The sequence below is a fragment of the Ammospiza caudacuta genome, chromosome 31 (assembly GCF_027887145.1).
Source record: "Ammospiza caudacuta isolate bAmmCau1 chromosome 31, bAmmCau1.pri, whole genome shotgun sequence".
Classification (NCBI taxonomy): Eukaryota; Metazoa; Chordata; class Aves; order Passeriformes; family Passerellidae; genus Ammospiza; species Ammospiza caudacuta.
In genome coordinates, this window is record NC_080623.1 from 4358368 (window position 1) to 4366723 (window position 8356).

The following is an 8356-nucleotide window of genomic DNA, read 5'->3' on the forward strand; positions in this document are numbered from 1 at the left end:
CCCGCCGCCGCCGCCTCTTCCGGGCGCACCGAGCGCGTCCGGGGCACGGCCGGGACGGACCATTCCCGCGCGGGGGGGGGGAGGAGCTGCCCCACCGGGCGCCGCCAGAGGGCGCGGTGGTTGCAGCCCCGCGCGGGGGAAGCGGCGTCCCCCGCGGAGGGAGTGGAAGGGCCTTGAGCCGCCTTGTGGAAAATTCTCGGATTTGGGGTTTTGGGGGGGTGGTTTTGGTTGGTTGTTTTTTTTTCTAATTAAAGAACTCATAATCCTTTATGCTTCCAACAAACTGCACACACCGGCACGATCAGACCCCGCTCCGACCCCACCGGCCGCCCCGGCCCTTTTTTTCCTGATTTTCCCAGTTTTTGGGCCAGCCCCGCGGATCCCGCAGGGACACTGCGGAACAAGGCAGCGATCCCGCAGTCCCGCTTCCCTGTGCCCGTGCCCGGTGCCCCCACCGGGGGTGCCCAGGGACTGTCCCCTCCCGGTGTCCCCCATCCTGCCGGCAGACCCCCGTCCACCCTTCCCGGAACCCCGGCGAAGGGGCCGGAGCGGCTGCCAGGGCTCGGCCCGGCCAGGAACGGGTGGGGAAGCGCTGGGAAGGGGCCGCGGCTCCGGTGGGAATGTCACAGGAGCAGGATTTCCTGCAGACAGCACCGATATAGCCAGGGCACGAACCCACGGCAGGCTCCTGCAGGCGGCAGCCCTTGGTTCGGCCGACTTGGGTGTCCCCCCAGACACACAGAGGGAGCAGCACGAATGATGCTCTGAGGGTATTCCTGCCAGGAAAACACACCTCGAAACCACTTTGCTTCAGAGAAAGACCCACAAAATATATTACAGTGCATTGAGGGGTAACTGGTTGGTTTTGGTGAGAGAATTAAACACTGTGGTGTGGGTGGAGGGTGGAGATTCCAGCCCTCAGGTCCCCTGCCCTGTGAGGGACCTCACCAACGCCATCACCTGCAATTAGGGCTGGGCAGATCCGTGTGGATAAGTCGGAGCCAGGGAATAATCAGGGTCCATTGAGGAGATTAAACACAGAGCACAAGCTGCCCAGCAAACGGCCCAGCTGGCAGGCCCTTGGCTGTTCCGTGGGTAGCAGCTCCAAGACGTGGAGGAGTGAAAGAAAAAGAAACAGAAATTGAATAAGTTGGAGCAGGATAAATGGGAGGGGACTGTTCACACACTGAATCCTCTCACTGCCAAGAGCTGCCCGACCTCAGTCCACAGGGACAGCACGGGAGCAAACCCCAGTCAGATCAGTTTGTCACATCGGGCACTGGTCTGTGCTCTCTGGGACCAGGGACAGGAGCCAAGGGAACAGCTGGAGCTGTGCCAGGGGAGGGTTAGGTTGGATATCAGGAAAGGTTCTTCCCCCTGAGGGGTGTCAGGCATTGAAAAGGCTCCCCAGGAATGGTCACAGCTCCCCAAGGCTGCCAGAGCTTCAGGAGCATTTGAACAACACTCTCAGGTCCATTGTGAGAGTGGGAGCTTCTTCCTTCTCATCCCCTTCTCTGCACTTGTCCTCTCCAAAGCGCTTTGCAACCATTAACTCCTTAATCCTCACTCACACCCCCAGGAAGGGTGAGCATCACCCTGGCTCATAAACCTCCTGAGCTCCAAAGCTGCTCCTTAATTTTGAATGTGCCCAAATGGAGCTCTCAAAGCAACAGAGGGATCACAGCATGGAATTGTTCTTAGCCCCATTTCCAGACCTGCTGACCTACAGAAGCTGAGGACTCCTGGAGCCAGGCTTTGCTGGGATGTAAATTACCACTAATGCTCAGATTAGAGCATTTCCCAGCAGTTGCTTCTGCCCATTCCATGGAAACACCCAGCTGGTAAAGGCTCAGTGTCACCAGGACATTTCCAGCTCAGGACCAGTCCCAGCCTCACTGGCTGGGGTGGAAAACCAGCCCTGCTCCATAGAGTGAGAAAGGAATTCCTACTGGGTGACAATTCTGTGTCAGCCAAGAGAGAAATGCAGGAGTGACACCACTCGAGCCAGGACACGACCAGGTGCTGCTGTCACCTGTTGGGAGGTGAAACACCCAGTTCTGTATTTTATACCCGGGCAGGTTCTTTCCTGTGAGTCACCAGCTGTGACTGAGGCACGGGCAGTTCCCCTTGAGCCCCATCCGGCAGCCCAGGAGCTCCCAAAGCCTTCCCCCAACAGCTGGGTTTGGGATCATGGCAGAAACAATTGTTCCTCCTGCCCAGGGTGTTCCAGAGCAGAGTGAGCTGGTGGACACACAAATGAGACATCCCAGCCTGAGAACAAGCAAAGGGCAAGGCAAGGAAATCCTTTCCTACAGCAGCCCTCAACCAGTTCCATGGAATCAGAATATAGAGCCATTTCTGTCTTGTTAGAGTCAGATTATCTGATGTGAGCCACTGCCAGTAAAAACTGGGATTTCCTGTCACCAGCCTCCCTCTGCTCTATTGACTTTTCCTTGCTTCGGGCGTACCTTATGGATTTATTCCTCATTCCCCAGCAGAAGGGATCCAGCTGCATCCAAGGGCACCTCCCCTGTTCCTCTAGAGCAGGAGCATCCCAACACTCAGGAGGGTTGTGAGGACCATGACACAGAGACCTGAACTGGAGCAGAGCCTTTCCCAGCCCTCAGAGCCAGCAGGACACCTGCTGGTTTCGCAAGAGGAAACTCCACCTTGGGGTAGAGCAGAGGGCACCAGGAATTCAGCCTTAGGAAGCCAGGAGTGAATGTTAAAACCACGAGGCAGAGCAGTAGGAGCGGTGCTGGGTGAGATTTATGGCTCCTGGGTGTGAGCTGGGACCTCCCACTGGCAGCTCCCAGGTCTGGGCTCTCCCTTGTAGTGCAAAGTGCTGCTCCTTTCACAAGTGTGCTGAAACAAGGAGTCAGCTTCCCTTTTCCTGGAGTTTCACTGTGTCACATCCACTCTGGAACAGGTGCTCACTTCAGTCCCAGCCGAATGCAAACACCAGAATAAAAGCAGGGCCTGTTTATTGTCCCTGACTCTGATGAGCTCCCTGCACAGCAGATTTATCTGTTGGTTACCTGGGCATCAACTGCCCAAGGGGTCCAAGGCCAGTCCCTGGTTTAGGGGAGATGTTCTGTCCATGTTCCCTACATTTTGCCCTGTGCCTGCAGAGCTGATGCCAATGTGGCTCAGCCACCTCTTGGCCCCGGTGTTTTGTCCAAAGGTGCTAAATTTGGTTACCACACCTCTGCTGCCATCCTCACTATCAGCAAGGAATAAATATTTTTACACAAGGAATAAATATTGAGCTGGCCTCACTATCTCTGCCTCAGCTCCTGTTGCCTCCTCCCAGGCAGCAGAGCCTGCAGGATTACAGGGTGTTCCCACCACAGGGCTGAGCAGATGCTGCCAGGGCCTCTTTGGTGGCTCTGACACAAAAGGCTGGGCTCAGCAGCTGCTGGAAACATCTGGCTTTAATTCTTCCTTAAAGCCACGGCTTTCATTTGGCCACCAAACCACGTCCCTTTCATCTCTCCAGAGGACCAACCCTGTGGCAAAGCTGACTCTGTCTGTCCTTACCCTGCATTATCCTGCAGGAAGGAAGTCCCAGAAAATTCAAGGCTGTGCTCCTCACAGGGGAGAGATCTTGGAGAGAGCAGCAGCTCCCAGCTGACAGGTTCCTGCTCTTCTGTTCCTTTAAAATCATTCTGGACACACATTCCTCCATCAGCATGGTTCCAAGGGGCTCAGAGTCCAGCTTAGACCTGATTTCCCCTAAATTCCCTGGGCTGAGAACCCAAATGTGAAGAGTCAACAGAAGTGACAAGTTGTGCTGAGCAGGCCAAAGGGTGTCCTTGGGCTGGAGGGAGAAACTGTGTCTGTTTAGAAATCCCTTCAACTGAGGGTGCTGAAGGTTTGTGGCTGGGCTGGCAGGCTGGGAAGAGGGCTGGGAAAAGGCCTTGGCAGGATCAGAAAAACCAGCAGGGGCAGTTTACTCAACAACACTTGGCTGATAATTCTGCTATCAATAAACCCGAGCAGGGAGATGTTTTGAACACTCAGGGTGTTTTTTGTGCAGTAGAAGAGGCCTGGAGTGAGAACTTTGGAGGTTGGAGAGATCAGCTGCCATCACATGATCCTGTGGTAACCACAGCAAAGTTTTATCCAAAGCCAGGGAAACTCTTGGCTCTGCTTCTGGGCCTGAGCTCAGCAGAGATTGTGCCATTGTATTTTCACAAACTTCCATCGGTGCTGAAGTAACTGATTGGCTTTTCCAGGCAAAACTGAGTCGTGCTGTGGGAGAGGTGCCTTGGGCAGCTCAGAGCCATCACGGAGTCTGATCCCAACATGCCAGGCCAACCCAGCTCCAGGGGCAGCCAGCCCTGAGCAATCCATCTCCTGTGGCAGACCCTGGCTACACCCAAAGCCTTGGCCGGGCTGGAGTGTAGAAACTGTGCTATAATTTCGAATAAACCAGCTCTTCCCATCTGCCTCCTGCCCTGCTGCTGGGCCACGCTCTTCAAATGGCCACAGGGAAAAGGTTTTGCCCTTTTATTGAACGTGATCAAATCAAACAATCCATGCAGGGGACAGCAGGACAACAACAGGCTCACATGGACTCACAGCTGCCTGCCAGGAGCAGGGACCTGCCCTGGAGCACAGTGTGGGGGATTTTTCTGTAGCTCAGGTGCTATTTTTGGTACTCAGGATTTTCCCTTCTTGCTACACTGTATTCCAGCCAGGAAACCCTCCAGGGCATCCAGCCAGCAGGAGCTGATCTCCAGAGGAACGTTCAGGAGAGCTCAGGTGTCCCTGTCCCACCTCTCCATCCAGGTCAGAGCTCCTGGCAGGGAGGAGGAGCGAGTGAATCACCAGGAAAGGGCAGGAGCAGGAAATGCAGCTGCAAGGCTGACCCAGCATGGCTCCTCCTGGACCTTGGACAGATGGAGCTGGCCAGGAGTTAATGTTTAACTCCTCCAAAGGCCTCGGCTCAGCACAAGGCCCTGCAGACACCAGGGACATCCTGCTTGGCCAAGAGCTGTGCTGGGATGGTCCCAGGGCTGCACTTCTGCCTCAAAGGCAGTTAAGTCACAAAAGTCCAAAGAGCCTCACAATGTCCTGATAAGCACCAGAAAAGAGATGGAGAAATGACATTAATGGCATTAATTTGTTCATTTGGGCAGCCCTGTCCCAGGCACAGCAGTTCCCACCATCAATAAGGAAAAGCTCGTGAGTTGTTTGGATGTGTTGTTTCCAAGGAACTTGGCAAAGCCCCAGGACTTCCTGCTCTCCCTTCTTTCCCCATCTCTCATTCCTCTTCCCAAGGGCATTTAAATCCAAGCCTGACAATCCTGGCTAAAAAGGAGCACACAGTGCCCCGGGGGCAGGGCAGGACCCAGCACCTTAATCCCAGCTCGGGTTACTCAACAGCAGTTTTGGATTCCTGTTCCTCACTTCACCCTTGTAAAGTGGGAATGGTGCTTCCTGAATTCCCAACGCTGCCAGAGTCACGTCTGAGGGCTAATTAGGAATGTCCAAAAACTGGATGAGTGGCTGTGAGGTGCTTCCTTGCTGAGGACCAGGAACTCAGATTTTCCTGCTCCTCCAATCAGGATGCTAAGGACAGCCAGGAACTGCCAGGAATGGGCTCAGCAGTTCTGCCTCTGTCCCACAGGGCACACACATCCTGCAGGGCATCCATCCATCCATCCATCCATCCATCCATCCATCCATCCATCCATCCATCCATCCATCCATCCATCCATCCATCCAATTTGTGGCCTCTGCAATAACCTGACATGGGTGGGAAGGATTCAGCCGTGTTCAGCAGGTGGATCCAATGTCTCTCCCAGTCCCCAAGGCTGAGGAAGAAAGGATTCTGTAACCCAAGAAGAAGCAGCAGCTCTGACTGTCCAGGAATAAAAGAGTCTCAGTGAGCAGCTCCTGGCTAAAGTTACCTGCAGGCAGAAAGGGGAGAGCTCAGGGAAGAGCTCAGGCTGTGCCATGAGAACCTCAGGTGTGCAGCCCTGCCTTAGCAAAGCCATGCCACAGAAGTTCCATGATGGTGTTTTTCTGTTACCTTGGTTTTATCACAAAGCAAAAAGGGAATGTACAGACTGACAGAGCATGTTTGGAAATGGAAATGAAATTCCAGTTTAATCACTGATTAAACAAACCAGTGGTGCTCTTGGGAGGGGTCACTTGGAGTTTACGGGTTGGGTGGGGACCTCAAAACCAAAAGAATGCCATGAGGGTGTCCCAGGCTCTTCTGGGGGTTTCTTCACCCTGGCTGCTGGGCCTGGGCTGTGGGAAGCTCAGGAGCCCAAACACTCAGAGTCAGTGCTGGCTCCTGGAAAATGCCTGAGTGAGACTCGGGTGAAACATCAGAAAGGCAGGGGTGAAGAGAGAAAATGTTTCTTTGGATTCTCCCCTCTGCGTATTAACCTACCAGAGTGCTCCCATTCTGCAGCTCCAAGGGTGACTCCAGATATCCCTGAAAAGCAAGAGGCACTACCAACAGATTAATAATTACACCTGGGGTTGTTTCCCGGAGAATTGTTCCTATCTCATTGACCCATCAACCTGCAATTCACCACCTCTCACCAAAGCACCAGAAACCCCATTTTAGATCAATGCTGAGCCCTCAGCTGCAACTGGGGAATGAGATCAGAGCTCAGACGCTTCAGCTGCACCTCAGGAATGAGATCACAGCGCTGTCACTGCCGGTTCTCTGCAGCCCCAGGCTGGTGTGTCCCTTCCAGCTCAGGAGACTCCACAATTCCATGATTCTGTGACATGTTCCCTGCTCATACACTTGCCCAAACAATATCTCCTGCTGCCTCCTGGGTGGGTCCCTGTGCTGGAGATGTCGTGGTCTGACCCAGGAGGATTTTTGTAACACCCTAAATTAAACCTTGGAAACCTCACACACAATTAATTAAGGCAAGGCAGCGTCTCCCAAGTGCTGCTCTCTTCCTCCTCATGGCCCATCCCGTGGCTCTGTGAGGTGCCTCACGTTCTGGCACGGCCTCATTTGGACACTAATCCCACAGCAGATCCCTCTGGCACATGGGGCTCTCACACATGGGCACAGAGGCTGAGGCTTACACTGTCTTTGATGCACAGTCTGATTTTTTATCCATGTTATTTTTCCTCCCTGATTCTGATCAGCAGTCTGTGGGCTGCTGTAATGCAAGCAGATATCCATTCTTTTATCCTTGATATTTGAATAGTCAAACTTCCAGGTGCTACTGCAGTGTATCCCGTATTCCAAACATTTCCAGAGAACTGCTCCATCCTATGTAACCTAAAAATTCTCCCTCTCTCTATATCCGTTTCTCATTTTGGAAATCTGTAAGTCTGTTGGAATAAAAGTTTTCCATAAAACCCTGGGTCAAAGCACATCACTGCAGCATTCCAGACGAGGCTGCACATTGGAAAAGCAGGGGTGAGTTGCCAGAAGTGCCTCAACATTGGTGTCTGGTGTCATTTGAGGTACCCTGTGGTGTTCCTGTCACCAGAAAAAGGGGGAGATCCCAGTCCAGAAGGGAACCTTCCACCATCCCAGGTTGCTCCAAGGCCAGGTTGAATGGACCTGCCTCCATCCCAGCCATGGGAGCTGTAATTTACAGTGTGTGGATTTTCTGGGCTGTAATTCAGACTTTTGACTGGAATTATTAAATTTCACATGCCAATGCTGAGACTGTCATAAAAGTAACATCAACATATTAATTTAATTAGTCACTTCCTGTCTTAATGGCTGCTGCTCTGCAAGCAGCTCCCAAGGAATTTGGGACAGCCAAGAATTTGGGACAACATCAACATCCAAGACCTGCAGCTGGGGAAGGAGCTGGAGCACCAAATACATATTTTATTTTTTTACTCAGGAATTTGGTGCTTGACACATGAGGAAGAATTAAAAGGAAAGAGCTAGAAACACCTAAAGAAACACAATTAATTGTTCAGACAAATCCCTCAAGGAGCTGCAAGGCTGTCCAGGGGCAGCACTGGTGTCCTGCTAAGGAACACAGGGATGTTCTAAATCTCAGGAATGCTGGCTGTCTCATTTGGCTGCTGAAGCCAATTTTTCTTGTTTCCAAACAAATGAAGGCTGCAGGAGACCCAAACACCTGGCACAGGCTCAGTTTCCCCCAGCACAGCCCCTCCTGAGCCCTCGGGAGCCACAGTGGGGTTGAACCCCAGCTCCGAGACCCCTCATTCCACTCTCACTTTGCCAGATTTGGGGAGCAGGGGGACAGAGCCAAACCAGGGGGACAGAGCAAAACCAGGGGGACAAAACCAGGCAAAAGGGACAGAACCATGTGAAAGGGACAGAGCCAAACCAGGGGGACAGAGCCAAACCAGGGGGACAGAACCAGGCCAGGGGGACAGAGCA